At 43.0% G+C, this 18,086-nt stretch overlaps 1 protein-coding gene across 20 annotated transcripts in view; it reads left to right on the plus strand.

Annotated features, from left to right (window-relative positions):
• The first annotated feature begins 5,708 nt into the window (after window positions 1-5,708).
• Window positions 5,709-18,086, plus strand: part of MAP3K13 (mitogen-activated protein kinase kinase kinase 13) — an 83,979-nt gene continuing 71,601 nt past the window's right edge. For 14 of the 20 annotated variants that reach the window (XM_082319786.1, XM_082319790.1, XM_082319787.1 and 11 more), the window contains exons 1-3: window positions 5,709-5,779; window positions 14,486-14,602; window positions 15,733-15,980. The gene's annotated coding sequence lies outside the window, so the exon portion shown is untranslated. Of the gene's footprint in view, window positions 5,780-5,934; window positions 5,973-14,485; window positions 14,603-15,732; window positions 15,981-18,086 lie in introns of those variants that run through there. The other 6 variants (XM_082319777.1, XM_082319778.1, XM_082319775.1 and 3 more) reach the window with 5 other exon arrangements.

Here is an 18,086-nt window from a genome sequence, read left to right on the forward strand (position 1 = left end):
CGCCCCGCCCGGCGCCCGGCCGTTCCCGCGGGGGCGGGACGCCCACACCGCGGGTGCTGTCCCCGGCCCCGCGGCCTCGGCTGCGCCGGCCTGCAGGGACGCGGTGGCTCTGCCTGGGATTTAACGTGCGCTTCCCGTCAAGCGACGTTACCCTCCATCTCCTCGGGCATTATTTTACCCCCAGCCCCCTCAGTTCCCCACAGCGATGCCACCGGTAACCCCTGTTTGGAAAGGACGGTGAACACTGTCATGGCTTGACGGTATGCAACATGCTCGTGGTGTTTAAATGGAAAACATCTGTCACAGGGGCTGATCCTGCTTAAAACTCCACAAGAGGCTAAGGACCATGTGATTTTTTTTAATTAATACAGGGAAGCTAATGAAGTGAGGATGTGGTAAGCTTTGCTGTGTTGTAAAATCCTATGTAGAAAATTATCAGTTTGTAGAAAAAGCTAAAAGGTAGGGGTAAAAAAAGAAAGTAGTTTCTAATATTTCAAAAAGTGTCCTTTGCACTAAAATGTAATTCAAGGGAAATAAAAGGCTCTTCAGAGGGAAAATTCCTGGACATTGAAGAAACGATGACTTTGTACGTGGATCTGTTGGTGTCTGGTTGTCCTGCCCGGTGACCAGCTATTCAAGAGGCAATGCAGAAAAGATGACGAGGATGCTTCAGGAGCATCTGCTCGCAGTGCTGGGTAGGAGACACGTCAGAGCCGACCCCCAGACCAGGGTGAATCTCCCAGTAACTCCTGAAAAAACCCACCAGCAACCATGCGTGCTTCTCCAAGGGATGCGTATGTAATGAGGCCTGTCTTTCCCTGTGGGCTGTAGGGTGTTGGTTTAATCTATGGGTTGGGTGTAGTTTATCCTAATTTAGCTTGCTGTGGAAAGTTAACTTTGCTTGAAATGTTTTTGTATCTCTATAATCTCTCTTTTGGCCTTTAAAAGTCAGCCACTGCAGCTCCTTCCCCTGATCTGGAATAGGTATAGATAATTTTAGTACTTGATTTATGTGTACCAAAAGGTCTATATGAATATATAGTCTGCACTCATTGCAACTGCTGCCTTTATTGTTATTGCTGTTGTGGTGGATCACTACAGCTCTTCTGTCATTTGTTAAGTAATGCAAAAAAAACCCAAACCAAAACTAGGGATAATACTCTGCAATTTGCTTGTAAAACAGTGTGTTTTGGGAGTTTATAAAACTGCTGTAAACTATGCCTTGGAGGGCTAACTGATCAGTTGTATTTTTATTAACCAGAATGAAACCAAAGACCACTGTGAGTTCTACTTTCTGTTTATAATTTACAGGTCTATTTTACTTGTCCTTTAATAATACAACTGCGGTAGTTGTGACAAAACAGGACCCTTCTGAGCATGAATAAACACAGAAGAAAACAGTTCTCAGGACATGAAAGCTCAGTGACTCTACAGAGTAAATGTTTAAGGGTTATTGTTGTAAGCTTTATGTTTGTCTTTTTTTGTTCCTTAAAGATAGAGTTTGGTAGTGAAAAGAAGTGCATTTAAGTGTACACAGCAGAGGAAATTAAAGTCTTCAGAGCTTTCTGTGAAGTATTCAATCTGCGCTGCACTGAGCTGTACGAGGACCAAGTGCAAGGGCCTGACCTTAAATGCAACTCCCAAACCAATGGAGGAAGACGAGTGCATGGGCACGGGCTTCTTGCTGTTTTTTTCTTTCACAGCTTAGCTGTTCTCAGAGCAGTCTCATCCAAGGCAATGCAGCTCTGCCCTATCAGACCTGATTTTGTGCACAGGCAGCCATGGGAGGAGGTCGAGGCTGCAGAGCCCGTTGGTGCACTTAACCTTGACAAAATGTAATCAAGATGGTCAGCTTTCTTTAAGCTTTTGAGAAATTCACCAAAAGCTTGTACAGGTCTTCAGTGCTTCTATTTCTAAGGCTGTTCTGCAAGGAGCAGGGCTCTTCCCTGCAGACTGCGTGGCAGTTTATACTTTGATGAAAACCAGCTGTTGACTATGGAACCACAAGACATGGTGGCAGCTTTTTCTAGCCCTAGGCCTGCCAAAAGAAAAGGTATCTTGCTGTACAAAGAGAAATAGAGCTAAAATTGCATATCTAAAATTGCTCATGTCTTCACCGTGTGCTAGGGGACAGCTCTACTCTTATTTGTCTGTGGGAGCCGATGCCATTTCAGAAGTAAACTATGATTATGGTAGAGGCTTAACTGTGGGTAAGAAAGTTTGGGTAGTAATGAAAGGCTTTCTTTCAACAGGATGAGGCAGGCAGTGAGGTAGGTTGTGGATATTCCTCTGGGTGTTGTTAAGTTTTGTCATCCCTTTGATTACTGGTCTTTTGACTACATAGTAGAGGATAATGCTCAGAAAATATACCTGGTGCCCATTCCAGCTCTGGAGAAAGAAAAGGCTTCTCAAAATGGGAATATCAAATCCTTAGAGACTCCATTACTAGAAGTGGAAAGGATGGATATTCACCAAAAGACAGATTTCAATGAATGTGAACGTCGTGCTTTGTCTTCCAATGCCCCCAGCATGTGCTGTGGTAAAAGAATCCTGCTTCTTCCCAAGCCGGAGCAACATGAGTCTGTCAAGTCTCCTGCAACCGCCTGGGATCATCAGCCTTGTTCAGGAAGTGCCGAATGATACAAACGTTTTATTTATAGGAGGCTCGGGTTAATTCTTATTCCAGTATATCATTGATGCAAGGTCCTTCAGAAGATGCAGCTTGATTTGCTATAAACTTATTCACACAGAACAAAAATTCCTGGAAAATGACTATTTGTCTAGTTGCACAAAATGTGTCCATTTCTGACCCCAGAGGCATTTGAAAAGGAGGGTCTGCAGTGATGTTCCAGCTGTAGGAGTAGAGTTATTTCCGCCGAAACTACCTCTGAGGAATACGGAAGGTCTAACTAGCTGTATTGTGTGATCTGAGCTGAGGTTTTGTGGTAAAACCTGTGGTCACAGTGCCGAGAGGGGTAGGAGCTCTGAAAACTTACTTGTTTTTGACAGCAGCTGGTCTAAACATCAGGCTTGAATTACAGCCTGCTGTTGAAACGACAGCTCAGAGGGCCAGCTAAATTCACCAACAACTGTTTTCTGCTTTCTCTTTTACAGCTATGACTTTTTAAAAATTTTTTTTGGCTTTAAAAAATATTATTTGGTGTAAAAAGAGCTGTTGATCTCCTCACCTTTATAATCTTCTGTCTGGTACACTGTTCTCTGATCCTGGCTAATACCTTCATCTCTGGTAAAAAACAATATTGGTAAACATCTGATCATAAAATAATTTTCAAAGGCTCCTTTGGTTCTACAGCCCCTTAGGTGACCTCCTCTGCTGACTGTGAGGTCCTGTTCTAAACTGTCTCCAAAAACAGCCTTCCAGAGCCTCAGTGAGCTGGAGCTCTTCGCCTCAGGGCTGGTACATTCAACTCTTTGAAAGGCACAGCTGGAGTAAGTGTGGTAACTACATCTACACAACAAGGCATATTGTGGGCTGTAAAATATCATGCTATTCTAGAGTTCAAATTTTTGCTGAAGAGCCTCAACTTGTTTTAGCAATGGAGGTTGTTTTAGCTTGATGTGATAAAGACATATTTAAAATCTTTTCCTCCTTGCTGGGTATCCTTTGAGGTGTTTTTTCCTTTAGCAAAAAGGGTTTTAAATGTCTTGGAAACTTTGCCTCCTGTTCTGTCATCTAGACGAAGGCTGTTAACATGTACTTCAAAACAGGACTGTAGGTGGAGAACAGTTGTATATCCAACACTGCGCTCGCCCTTAGAAACAAACAGCTCATTTTCTTTTAAAATGTATGTGTGCAGGTGTGGAGATCACAGCTACACAGCGCTCTGAGCAGAACAACTATTTGTCTTACTGAGGCTTTACTTTGCTTCTTGGCTTCTTGAAACTAAGAGTTACCCCTCTAAAACTCCCCACTGCATCAGGTCTGTTATGTATATATATATATTTTAACCTGCAAAGACAAAGCCATTGACAGTTTTGCACGCATAAAGCTGCTGTAACATATTTGTAATGTAGAAACGCAATGGTATTTTCCATCGAGTGGGTCCCCCGTTCAGCGTTTATTTGCCTCTGTACTACTCTGCGCATTTCAGATTTAAATTGTCTTAAACAAAAATTACCGTTTCAAATGGAGGACCTTGAGTTCTCCCTGCCAGAACAAAGTATCTGTTGGTTATTTTTAATAGTCCAAGCCTATTTCATGATTTTTAAGCTCCGATATTTGCGTGGTTTCAAAGCAACACCTCCTGGCAAGCCGTGGTATTGCTTGTGCAAGCAGAGAGACCTTCCTCTTGGATTGATACAAGGCAAAACAGTAAGACAGCAGAGTGATCTGCAGCGATAGTCCCTGCTTGCTTAGTGTTCAAATTGCAGTGTGATTGACCTGGCTGTTATGACTTCCACTGGGGGAGGAATAAAAATGAGAAGCGTGTTTCAGAATTTTTTAAAATGAGAGCAAACACAAGCACTTAGTGCTGTCATACAGGTATCACTGCCTTGTTTGTTTGTTTGTTTATTTATACTACACCTGCTGGTTTACAGTGGACAGTATCACCAAAAGCAATGCAGGACGTTATCCCCAAAACTGTGAAGCCAGCAAAGGATGCTTGTTATCATCCCCGTAAGCAGTAATATGGACATTAGTGTTCTTCTTTGCCCTCTTACTCCCTTCTCTATCCCAGTGTAAAACTAACTGGCAGAAAACAGAAGTGTGAATGGAAATTCAGAACAGTTTCAGAAAGCTTCATTAATGTTCAAAGTATTACGTTCCCTCAGTGCTAAAGCAATGCAGCTGTCCTTATGAGCAAATGAAAATACTACAAAAGACATGGAAACATCACAGAAAACCACTCAAGAACGAGGTTACGAGGTTATTCACAGCATCTACACGTGCTTTAAGGTACTATTGTGCTGTATTAGCATCACCACAAAACAATCCAACGCGCTGGAATAACTTGAGGAATCAGACATGAAGAATGCCAGGCAATTTATACAGAAGACTGAGATGATGTAAATGTTCATATACTTATAATGCATAAAAGCAACACAAGTGACTGTAGAGGGCCATTTCTTGGAGGAGACAGTAAAATTGTCAATAACGATGATAAAAAGATACATGTATCCTGCTCTCCATTCCAGATTGCTGGTTGATTTGTTGATGTATCGCTAATGAAAATCTTTTCTGTCCAGTAGTAAAGTACAATATTAAAAGCATCTGTCAGAGCTTGGCATCTTAATATCCAGTTTGGCCACGTAGGCTGCATCCTAATACTTGGAGAGAACCAGCTGAAAAATTATCTGACTGTTGGGGCTGGTATCACAAAGTCTTTGAAAACAGGGGAGACCTCAGATTACAAGGAAACCATTTCGCGGTTTGCCTGCCCTAACTGCACTCAGCCACAAACCCGGTGCGCTGCCACCCACGACGGCCCACGCCTGGGCTGCTCTGGAGACCGAGAACCGGCCTGGCTGGGGGCTGTCCCTTGCCTGAGCCTCCCGGCTCTCGGCAGCCGCCGGGGGCAGCTGGGATTCCCGCGCACGCTGCGCCGGCCCTGCGGCGGGCAGCCCCTCAGGCGGACCGCGGTGCCCGCCGCGCGCCGCCGCCTCACGGCCTCCCGCCCTCGGACGCAGCCCAACCGCCGCCCGCGCCCCGCTGCGCCTGCGCGCCCCGCTGCCCGCGGAGGGCGGCCCCGGACGTGACGGGAGAGGCGAGGCCGGTGCCGAGCGGGGCGGTGCTGCCGGCGCCGGACGCCGTGCCCAGGTAACGCGGCGGGGGCGACGGGGCCGGGCCGGGGCCCTCCTGTCTCTCAGCGGCCGAGGCAGAGGGAGGGGCGGGGCGGGCAGGGCCCCGGCGCCGGGGGGGGCCGCTGCGGAGGTGCGCGGGTCCGGCGGCCCCTCGGCCGCTGTCCGAGCGTCGGGCGCCTCTCCCGCGGGACGGCCAGCGGTGCTTCCCGGTGAGCCCCGGGCGCGCAGGGCTGCGAGCTGCCCTCCGTCCCGCCGCTCCCTGCCTTCTGCTCTGCGCGGGTCGAGCCAGGATTTGTCCGCTCCTCTTCTCAGGCGCGGAGCTTCCACTCTTGCATGTTTCGGGGGGAAAAAAAAAGGGAATTTTTCGTATTTAAAAAAATAAGTTAGGGTTGCATCCGTGGCACTAACTGTTTCTCAGCCCTATAAAGAGCGAGGTGTTGGCAGTGCCTATTTTGAGGCAGATGAACAACCGCAGGGTATTATCTCCTCTTCCCGGGAAGGAGGAAGCATTTAAGTAAACCTCCAGACAGAATCTGAAGCAGATCATTACTGAGTTAAGACTGTGGTGTCTGCCGTAATCCTGTCTGAGCAAAACGTCCCGGAGGCTGTTGGCAGATCAAAAAAATCAGCACAGGCTTCTGTGGATTTGTACCCTGTTCAGTAAAGTAAAAGCAAGTGTAGTAACTTCGATGCTTCTCTCAGCTGACAGAAGTTTGGAAGGGCGAAAGGGGTGGCTTTAGCAGACGCTTCGCTTGGACTCCCCTTGGCTTAGCCCAATAGGGTGAAACAAGGTGGTAACTGCTAAGAAGCACAGCACTTAAAACTGTGAAAGAAGAGAGCATTTTGCCTTCTTATAGGGAAAGGCAGTTTCCAGGGCAGAATCTAGTACCTCTAGCTTATTTTTGCTACATGGATGGAGGTGGATATAAGTAACACTTGCAAGCATAGCACAATGAAAATAAAACCTTTAGAGAAAATGGATAGGAACCTGTCAGCCTCCTTTCTCATCTGAGCTTCGCGGGAGTTTTGCTGCTGGAAACCACTAAGACCTTGTGACTTCATTTGCAGTTGTTCTTCTTTTATCCTCTAGTTTTACTAGTTCTGAGATAGACTGGTCTTAACATACTCATCTCATTCTCAAAGCAGAGTGAAAAAATAAATACTTTCTGCATTCACTCTGAGATGGATTTGATTCCTGATCTGATTGCTCCAAGCAGGTATCTGGGATGTGAAAGGTTACATTTTCATGGTAACTATATGTATCAGTAAGTGTGGAATTTCAAGAAAGCAGGTTTAAGATGATGTTTCTGCTGAAAAGGGTGGCCCTGTGCACCTCTTCTCCAGTCCTCTGATTGTCCACTTTCATTGCCTGTTGTGTGCGGGTAGAAGTGGTTGTGTTGTCAGCTAGATTCATCTGCCAAACTGGCCAGCAATTAGCACCATTAAAAAAAACATGAACTGACGGAGCTGGCTGTGTGTCTGTACTAATGCTAGCGTATATATCAGGGAGAGGCAGGTCCGCCCATGAGGCAGTGTCATGGAGCAAAATCATTTAAGCTGCTTGTGAAAGTGTTCCCTGAGGCTGCACTTCCCAGGAGAGGTGAGCTGGCCTAGTGTTTGTGGTTTGGTTTTTTTTTCTGTGTTTTGTTGTTGTTGTTGTTGTTGTTGTTTTGGTTAAGTTTTGGTATTTTTTTAGATGAAAGCTATGCAATACTGTCTGTCTCGTTATTTCATGCTGTGGTTAATATTCTTGGCCCCCTGCCCCCGCCCTGCTCCACTCTTTCTCAGTAGAAATATTTTTATTTTGTTTCCTGAAAAAGTTTACTTTTGGATGATGACCAAACTGGTACATGTGGAGGGTTACAAAAGTAGAACTGGAGAATTTTTAGAGAGTTATCTGTGGTGATTATCACCAATAACACCACTAGTATCATTGCTAAAACAGATGTTCAATTTTAGAGAACAAAAGCAGTTGTTGCTAAATGTAAAGGTGGGAGTACTAGCAGTAAATAAAGAAATTGCACTTAGGCACAAAAACCAGGAGGATAAAGAATTGAAACAGATGTAGTAAACAAGAAATTGCTCTCAGTTGCTCAGTTTTGGTCTCATCTGTATTTTAACAGCTGTTTATGACATCAGAAGGATCTCTGTCCAAAAAGATGATAAAAGATGAGACTATTAGCAAAACTTTATTTACATCAGAGGCATGCAAAGAATTTTTTTGGATCTAAATAGTTTGGTTAGCTTCACTAAGACTAAGAACAATCGGTCTGAAAAAAATCAGGCTTTTGTTTATTGTATTATTTTAAAGTCTATGTTACTAGAGCAGCTCATTGATTTTATTCAGATATTTAGCGGAGAATAAATATTTCTTCTTGTAATGTCTGAGAGTTTTATATAAGCCTTTGTGATGTAGTTTAATAGCTTAATTGCAGTGTTAAAATACTACTTCTTGAAAAAGTGCTGAATTTCCAGAACTTGGTGTGCGTTAGTTTTAAATGCACTGTGGCTCCTGCCCCTGTCTTGAACCTGTTCTGTGGTGTACACATCATATTGTTTAGAACTCCTTTCATGGAAACATTTTCTTTTAGGTCCCTTATTAAAATTATTCAAGCTGAATCTAACTGCTGTCCTTGTAGAATTTATCTTTACAACTGCTCATAAAGAAGATAAATTGCCCTGTATTATTCTTTGTTAGAAAAGATAGTGTAAGATTTAATAAGTTACTATTTCAAATACTCTAGGTGGGTCTCAACAGTACAGTGCTTAAGTTAAATATTGACTTACTGTATAGGACTTTGGTCTTGTGTAATGCTTGGCGAAGCTGCAGCCAGGAGAAAGGTATCGTGGCAAAGATAATGACAACTTAAAATTACCCCCTACCAAACTGAAGCCAGTCTAGCTGTGCACAGAAACAGCGTAATGATCGCAGGGGAGGCTTAGCTTGGTGATGCTTGTAACCGATTAAATGTAGAGTTAATTCCTCTGTCTCTTTCTTGTCTCCGTGGAAGATAAAAATTAATTAAAATGCCATTGAAAGAAAAGTGTGAAATAAGGATGTGTTTTTTGCAGTGTATTCTTTAACTACATAAGCATAAACCTTCCTGTAGTACACTCATGCCTAGTGTTGGTAGTCTCTGCAGCATGATGTGAGTAGGTAACAAAGTTTGTACCTGGGGGTGGTGACAGTCCTTCTGTCTCTCTGTAGACAGTGAAATAACTAGAATTTGGGGTCTCATCACTGGTGCCAAGTCTGGTGGTCCTTTCTAATCTTGCTCTTATTTATACTTAAACATACTTTAGCTGGAAGAAATTCTGTGTGCCAGCTGTCAGGAGGTCTAGTCTCTGGGACCATGCCTCCCTGTATAGAAGGCTCTTTGTGTTTTATATACACATGATCACTTGAAAAAATAACCATTTTCAAATATGAACTAAGTGTAACTGGTTCAGTATTTCCAGCCTGCTCCATGCCTCTTTCCTTGCTGTTGCGGGCTTTCTTACAAAGGTCTGAAATCTGGTTGCTAAACTGCATTGAAAATAAAAGAATTCCTCTGGAACTGATAAGATAAATTTTTTTCTTCAGTGATGTGGCATGTATCGTTCTTGAATGCTTTGCTATGGGGAGCTCAGCATGCAACACAGAGCCGTGTGTTAAAGACAACTAATTTTTCTCGAGCTAAGAGACTTTGTAGGTGGGAGACATCTTAGACTTTTTTGTTTGCCAATGGAGAATAGGAGTTTCAAGCTAATCAGGAGGTGGTTAGCAAAAAAAAAAAAAGACCCCCGTCATCTAAGGTGCTTTAGGTGAAGGAATTTCTGCATCCTTTAACAGTAAGATATTTTGAGCTGTTTATACGTGGGTGGGGGAATAAGTTATTTTATATCTTTGCTAAGTCTGGTTTACTGTTTAGTTCTAGGAAGATTTTTCTCCTGTGTTATTGGAAGAAGGTTGGGTATGTCGTATGTCAACTTTGCTATAAACTGAGGTTTGGATGGAAGAAACATTTTGGTTTAGATGTAGGATTGGGTTGATAAATCCTGCCTTTTTACTTATTAATTTTGAAACCATTTCCCTAACTGATGGGCATGAATTGCTTCTTGCTCACTCTCTGGATATTCTGGAATGTGCATTTGTAGAGCTATCTGTGAAGAGCCCGTGGATAAAAGGTGGTTCAGGTTTTTAGCATTCCTGTCAACTTTTCCCACTTTGTGAATTTAATGTTGTGATGCGATTCATCTTCAGGTGTGTTTCAAAGATGCATGGGTGTTTGGTGTGACTGGGGTCAAGATTGAGGCTGAACTCCAGATGGTGGCCAGAGGATTACTTTGAAAGCTAATTATGAGTGTTCTTTGTGTAAGTCTGAATAGTTACATCACACGGATTTTTCTTTAATGACTTATCGAGCAATTTGGGGGGGGGGGAACCCCCAACTTTTAAACTTTCTGATGAAGTGTGTTTTTCCCTTAGCCCATCTGGCTCATATTGAGCTGTACCCCAGCACTTGCAGGCTATTTTAATGGGTATTCATTTCCTGACTCTGAAAAAGAGATCTATGATGTCTTTGAAGTCTGGATATCTCTCTTTCTCTGCATGTGTGGCCTACATTTCTCCTTGCAGCCATCTACTGAGCGAGCGTACTGCTGTGGTGTGAGCTGTGAACAAAGACCTCTGCCCGTGGTTTATTCAGGCGTAGACTCCATTGAGTTAGTGTTTGCTATTTTTGGAGTTCCCTCGGGGAGAAGGTGGTCCGTCTGTCTAACCTCAGAGCCGAGCAGAGGGGAGTGTACAAATGTCAGCTTTGGTGTCACTGTGCTGGATCAGCTGTTGGTGGCGGTTCTGTCAGAGAGGATCCTGTCTTCTTCAAAGGGGTGCTAGCGGGGTCATCCAGCAGCAAGTTGGTGAGAAAAGATTCATTTTACTCTGTTGGTTTGTTACTGTTTCCAGGAAGCACCCTGTGCACCTTTCAGAGACTTGTGAGCTATGGCTGCTCCTATCTTAGCTCAACAGATTTGCCCTGCGACTCATAGATAAAGGTCGATGCCCCTGACATCCGCAGCTCCGGATCATTGTGCCAGCCTATCTTGTCAGGTTGAATTGTCACTGTCTTACTTGGTGCCTGCTGCTGCGGCCACTACAGTTTTGGCGTTTGGTCTGTGGCAGGACACCTTGGTGCTAAAGGGGAAGAAGTTTCCTCTCAATTATATCCTTCCCTATTTCTGGACTACTTGGGTATCCCTCGAAGGGCAGTTTCCCACTGGTGCTGTGTATCCAGCGCTGCTGCTGGCTTCAGATCAGCAAAGCACCTGAATGTTGGTGGAGGTGGAGAAAACATAGCACTGGGGTCTCATGCCGGTGATGCCATGGACCTCAGCAGGTAGCAGATTGATTTCTGAGTTTTCCTGTTTGTTTTCTACCTGTTTTCCTTATACAATCTTGCTAAAGTTTGCGGTGTTGCTCGGTGGCATTAGGACACCTCTTTGGGAATGAGAATGTTTAAACGTTGCTTTAGTCATAGGATTGCTGGGAGGAGTTCTCTCTCTTTGTATCTTCTGAAGTGAAAGTTAGTATGTCCTATAGCTGACACAGAGTACTTTGACCTTCCTGGTTTACTTAGAAATAGACTGCTCTTTTAATGGGTTGTTTACATTCCTCAAGGTACAATGTCCTGTAGTTTTGATGTAACTGCCTGTCTGTAATGGGAGGAAGTACTGGTGCTGGTTAACTGTTTTGATGTGTTCTCATGATTAGTGCGGTCAAGTTCAGGAGCTCAGTAAGGTGACCAGGTAGGTGGTCAACTGAGGAGATACCTGTATAGAAGCCTCCTAGTGCTCGGGGCCATAGGGAATGTCTGCAGTAATTTTTTTTCCCCCCTGTGTCTAGGGCCAGAATGTACAAGTTGCAATAGAAAGAGTCATCATGATGTCCCTAAGAGATGAAAGGATTTGTACGGGTTTTCTTTTGCTTTGTCAGGGAATGGTTGATCTTGGGACCAGTGCCTTGAACTTGCTGGTGACCTGGCTGCTTTCCTGTAGTTCTGAATGCGCTGAAGCAGCAAAGATCATTCCCCAGACTCTGAGTGTGAGATTTGGTCAGTGCCCTCTTCAGAAACTGGATTACCTTGAAGTCAGTCTCTTTGCCTTCATTTCCAACAGGAACTGTCAGTTCTTTTCTGAAAAACCTAAATCTAAGCCCAGTCTTCCTTATTCGTGGAGTGGGAGGCCATTGTATGTCTGACCCCAAATTGGCTGCTACTCAAGGTTCTGCAGCGTGTGATGCCTTGTGTCGCATCAGATGATGAATGGGTAATTTTGTTGATTCCCTCCTGGCCAAGACATCCTTGAATATTCTGCCTATTTTGTGGGAGGCTCATATGGTTGCAGGACAGAAAGAAAACCCTAACTTCAAATTTGTGTTGCATTGCACAGGCTGGGTGCTGGGTAGTTCTTGAGACTTGCAACAGCCTGCTCTTCTCTGGTAGGAGACTCGTCAGTACCAGGAAAGATGGTAGTAAAGAACCTGCTCAGCCAAATGGCCAGTTTCCCCTCTTTGTGCCCATTGAGTTCAGGGTTTTCTTTGAAGGTCACAGTACTTCATGCTCCTTAATTTCTCTTCTTTCCTGGTAAGTCATGTTTGGTTTTTTTTTTTCCTGGTGAGTCATGCTTTTTCCAGGTTGCTCCCTAGGATTTCATTTCAATCTTTTCTCTGAAACCTCACATCTCCAAGGCAGAGGTGCTGTATACCACACTTGTGTGTTGAGAGAAGACTCTTTTTTTTTTTATAATTAGAGGATTAAATCTTCCAGGTGTTTTTGAAGCTACTACTGAGAGAGGAAGGCTATTGCCAGAGTCACATGGAGGTGCATTAGAGACTCTTAGGAGCTTGTTTATGCTTTGTGCAATGAGAGATATTCCTTGTCCTCCTTTCCCCCCGGGCTAGTTCAGATTATGCTGATAGTATTAGTGAAGAACGCTTCCAAGTCTGATGTCACTCTACAGCAAAAACCTGGAGGTTTGTTGAGATACTCACCAAGCACTGGGACTTTGCAGAGTCATCCAGGAATGAAACTGCATTTTGTGGAGGAAAATGTACTGAGATTCCTGTTTGCATGGCGGACTCTGGCGCTTGTTTTTAGGTAGCTGTGAAAGAGTAGTTCCAAGCAGAGCTCTACACACATGTTGTGCGTGCACAAAGTTACCTCAAGTTACAGGAGTGTTGCTTTTAAGTGGCTGGTGTTCTTTAATCTATATTGTCTGTATGACACTCTACTCCTCTCTTTGTAGTTCTTTCAAACTTCAGCAGCAAGTTGACAAGAACTGTGAGTTTGGGATATATGCAAAACCTCTATACCTGTGAGCTTGCAAAGAGGTGTGGGACTTGCCCTGCAGATATGGCCAAAGGGGGAAAAAAAAAAATCTTGGGGAGACTATGCATCTCAAGCAGTCGGGTGTGAAAGTGAGAATGGATAATATATACTGAGCTGTAATTATTGGGAAGTAGCTGTGTTTTCCTAGACTTCCTGGCTAGTGGGAATCTTGAGAGTGTGAACTGAGTAATCTAAAAGAGATGGAGGGTTTCACTGCTTTAAGTAGCACTGTGACTCTTTCACGGACACTTCCAAAAGGGCAGAATATTGGTAACAAGAACTGCAGGACGTGCTGTGTTGAAATTTTATCTGCCTAAGTAGCTGCTAGTCCAATTCCATTAATGTTTGCATATTTAATAAACTTTTAATGTTGGATTTTAATGAGTTGGCAGTTATCTCTGAACGTCCAGCAGCAGCAGTCACAGAGTCTAGGTGGCTCTCAAATGCGGATTTCTCTCACTTAGAAGGCATGCGGCCTTTCCTTGGGCAGTCAGCACTTGATAGGCTATAGCATGCTTTGATTCAGTTTGTGCTGATGTACATCAACAATGAATTTCTTAATTTGGATGGAGCCCTAGGGTTAAGTTTTCAGGGGAGGAATCTTTTTAAAAAGCTGGATATAAGAGAACATGACCTTGGTTAATCTTGTAATGCACCATTTATCTACTTGGGATGATTCTTGCTAGTGATCTAATTATTTTGGCTGCAAAATGGGCCTCCTAGGGAATTTGTTTCTAATGTGGCATTTGCTCATTTACAATCTCAATGCTTTCGCTTTGCCTTTTCAGCCTTATTTTCCAAACATATATCAAACTCCTCAGAACCCCAGGCAGGCTAAGAAGTGCCCTGGTTGTGCTGCACAGTTGGAACTAAGTGTCTCTAATGAGATTATGGAAGCTAATCTATTATTGAGGGGACCTTGGCAAAATTAAGCAGAAAAGTTCAATGTTCGTGCTTTTGAGATAAACCAAAGTGTAGTAAATATATGTCAGTATGTAAAATGTAGCAGACAAGGTGAAAAGGGACTTTTGATAACACAGTGTAATTCTCAGTTCTGGCACCACTATGACTTTAAGTCACTTCCCCATTCCCAGTCTTTAGGATAAATTCCCAGTATGCTACTGTAATGTAGATAGTAAATGTGTAAGCTGTGAGGGTCGCAGGGGTAAAGAAAGAAGCCCTTACCGCCTTCTTTGAGATAACACAACATAGTAATTCAGTGACTGGACCCAACAGATTGGTTTCAGGTGACCTTTCAGCGTGCCCAGTAAAAAAAAGGAAAAATGTAATGTTTGTGTAACATATAACTTTATCTGAGAGCGCTGTATTTTCAATTGAAGTTGTTTTTATATCTCCAGAATACCAGTTTCTGAGAGGAAGAGCAAAGAGAGTTAACGACAAAAACTGATGGACCATTACATCTTCCAAAATGAGCCTATTCACATTTTTCTACTGCAAACTAACATGTCTTGAAGGTGAGTAGGTTTTGTATGTGATAGATGAGCTGCCCGATGTCTTGGGCCTTGACCATCAGTCTGCCCAGAGATAGATCTGTCCTCATTTCGGCTTAGCGTGCAACTGCCTTTCTGGGCTGGCACAGCCCATAGAAGCATGCTTGTGAAAATATGTATTTTGTCATTGGGAGAAATATGTACGAAGTAGGTAATATTTTCCACCGTACCAATTAATTATCATTAATTTGGAAACTCTTGAAAAACCTGGAGTGCTTAGTGAAAGAGGTGAACCAGTGGGAACATGGATATTTTTTGGTGAGTGGAGGAAACGCAGATGTGTTATTTGCAGGATGAGAATGTTAAGTTAGTAAGACAAACTTTTGCTTAGTTTGGTGAATGTATTAAATTAGGTAAGGCATTCTCAAGTTCTGTTCTGATCGTACCTCAAATGATATTATCGGCGTTCAGAGTAGCTGAAGAAGAGTGCTTGCTGTCAAAGACGGTAAATTAATTTCCGCAAAGCAAATAACATAATGGTTGAATTAAATTAAATCAAAATTATATTTTGTAAAGTTTGTGATGTCTTTTATATTATTTTTGTACTCAGCCTCTTAGGGCTGTAGTCAGTGACTGTACAGTACTGTTTTAAAATCCTTTAATAACAGAAATCAAAATGGGAAATGTCATGTAACTCCTGCACTCAACATTGAAATAAAACCAGGATTTCTGAGACAAACAGTTAAGATTTAAAATATCTTGTTTTAGACTTTACTGTCACTTTAATAAATAACATATAAAAGGAAGCCATGCACCTATGTAAGCCTAAGTTTGCCTGCTTAGCAGCGTTAATTCTGATTTTTAATTAGGCTAATAAATTTGCTTTTCTGTTGGTTACTTTACTGATAATTAATTTTTCTATTTTTTGGTATGAACAACCTAGCACCTATGAACTCAAAGCTAATAGTGGAGTGTAAATGGTGAAAAATAGGTGTAGGTGGTTGTCAATTGTCATTCTGTCTGCTCAGCAATTGTTCTAAAATGTCCAGCATTGGAGTCACAGGCCTCTTGTGCGCAAATCCTTTTCGGTGTGAGGAAAAAGGCCTGGTAGAAATTCAGCCTCCACTGAACTCGATTGTCCTGTGTTTTTGCAGATTTGAAGCTGCGTCTCATTATCCACGTGAGTTAAATGTTCGTATATGTGGTAGTGCTGATGAGCCTCTCATGACCTGACAGAGATAGGAGGTGATGCAATGTCAGGGGGCCTTACCACTGGAGGAAGAAAAGACTTGTAGCTGGAAAGAGAAATACTGTTCACATTCATTTGTGCTATTTGCTCTCTGGTATAATCTGCACAATTCTGCATAAAAGGGATGGAAACCTGAAACCTCCAAACCAAAAGGTATTACTAAGTTCTAAAAAGTTTTCTTGTATTGACTAGTTGCCTGTGTTTTCCAAGTGTCCTTTTCAAATTCAATAGGATGAGCTGTGGAATGTTTTGGGAAGATGTATGAGTAACTTAATTTATATACATAAGAGCCGTGGGACTTCTCTATGGAAAATTAGTCATGTATGAAAGTGATTTGCAGTACTGGGTCCCTGTTCCTGAATCAGCAGCTTTGTTTCTGATTCATTTTTCGTTAATTATAAGTGTGTTGCTCTGGGTGTTCCTTATGGCTACGTGTGGGGAAAAGTAATATTGAAGTGTTCAAAAGTACAAACTGAGGTCAACTGAATATCTTTTTTTTGTCAGCTGGGACAATTGGATTTTGAGTGTCTTTTGTTATATGTAGTTAGACACTGAGAACTCCTGGAAGACTTTAAATAGGCACTTGCTATTGATGTTTCACACTTTCTACCTAATAATGTGGAAGCTAATCTAATGCTATGGAAAAGTAGGATGTGTTCCAAGATCTGTAAGTTGAGCGTTTTCCATGTATATGGAAAAAATAACAATTTTTAGCTGTACTGTGTTTGCCGTCTAAACATTCATAACATGCTTGTAGATTTTGGAGAGCCATAGTTTCTTCTATATTATGCGTTCCTTACATATAAAGAGGCTGTGAATGGTTATGTATTTGTGTAATGATCTTCAGTTGTTTTTTGAGGGAAGGATATTTTAAGTGCGGTCTATGAATTCTGCACAAATAGCTATCTGTATAATAATCTCCAATATTAAAAAGTTCTTGTGATGTTTGAGTGATTGCAGAAGTCTGTAGTTATACCACATGCTATTCATGTGTGGATGAAGGATGTTTTGAAGGTAAAGGTGTTATCTGTGAACCCTTTTGCCAAAAAAATATTGAGAACTAGGGAATCTCACTTGGAAATATTTATTCTGGTGTAGTCTGTCCTTTTCTGTTCAAGTGGATGAACAGAAATACACTCTTTCTTCTGCTTTCACATATTGTGAAAAGTGCAGCTTTAATCTGTGCAGAAACATTGTGCAACAGGGTAAAGAAAGAGGGAGAGTGGAAAGAGGATATTTTGCTGCTATAAAGCTTCTTTGTTCTCTGAGGTCAGGAAGAGCTGAGCTCCCAGTGATTTCATAAGCTCTTCTATTACCTGTTCACATACTGGTCAGTAAGCATGAATGGATGTAGGCTCCTCTGTATGAGCCATTAAGTAAATATCAGGCAGTGCTGGAATTCCTGATACTGTCTGCTCTGAGTATGTGCTCCTATTTCTTGCTTATTGTTGACTTGCTGATTTCTTAGGTGCTGTCACAACCCCAGCAGATTTTGTCAGTACAGTGTCTTCTCAGGGTGTGCAGTTGCAGAGAGAGACCTCCATTGGAGCTAGTAGCTGTTCCAGCCTTGTTAGAGGATATATTTTCAATGGTAGCTGGAAAATATTTGGAGGTGTTTCCAGTAAAACAGTTGGTACTGATTCTTGGCTCAAAGCCTCCTCTTGATCAGAGGCGGCATTGTGGTTTGCCAGATGGCCTGCAAGCTGGATCTGGTGCCTGCTCTGATTGCATCCCTCCTGCAGGACAGGGCACCGGAGGAAGTGCATCTCTGGCTTCCCGTGGGAGCACAGAGCACACTGTGTTCAGAGCTGTTACTAGAGCAGGAGGTGCCAGCAGTTCATTCTTGCTTGACTGCCTTTAAGGACAGCTGGCTGCTGCAGATCAGGCTTTAGGACTGGAGGTCTGTGCTTCTCTGGCAGCTGCTGCACCCAAAGGGTGTCTGAGTAACGATGATATGCTGCTGTCTCCTTGAAGAGGAGATTTGCAGCTTACATGGGGGCGACAGGGCACTTCAAGTATTTGTGCTCACTGGGAAGCGCTACTAGGGAAGGAATAGGGCATGTTATCTGCTGGCCCACCCAGGTACTATAAGGCTGGCTTCCAGTGTGCACACATTCAGGTATTGGATAACCACTGGGTTTTGCTGAGACTCTGGATTTGTGTCCATTTTTCATATTGATTAGACTGTAGCAGGCTTTTATCGTAAGTGTAAGACCTTGGATAGGCATAGGGATCCCTGTTAGCTTCTCTCCCTTGCCT

The sequence above is a fragment of the Platalea leucorodia genome (assembly GCF_965183815.1).
Source record: "Platalea leucorodia genome assembly, chromosome: 8".
NCBI lineage: Eukaryota > Metazoa > Chordata > Aves > Pelecaniformes > Threskiornithidae > Platalea > Platalea leucorodia.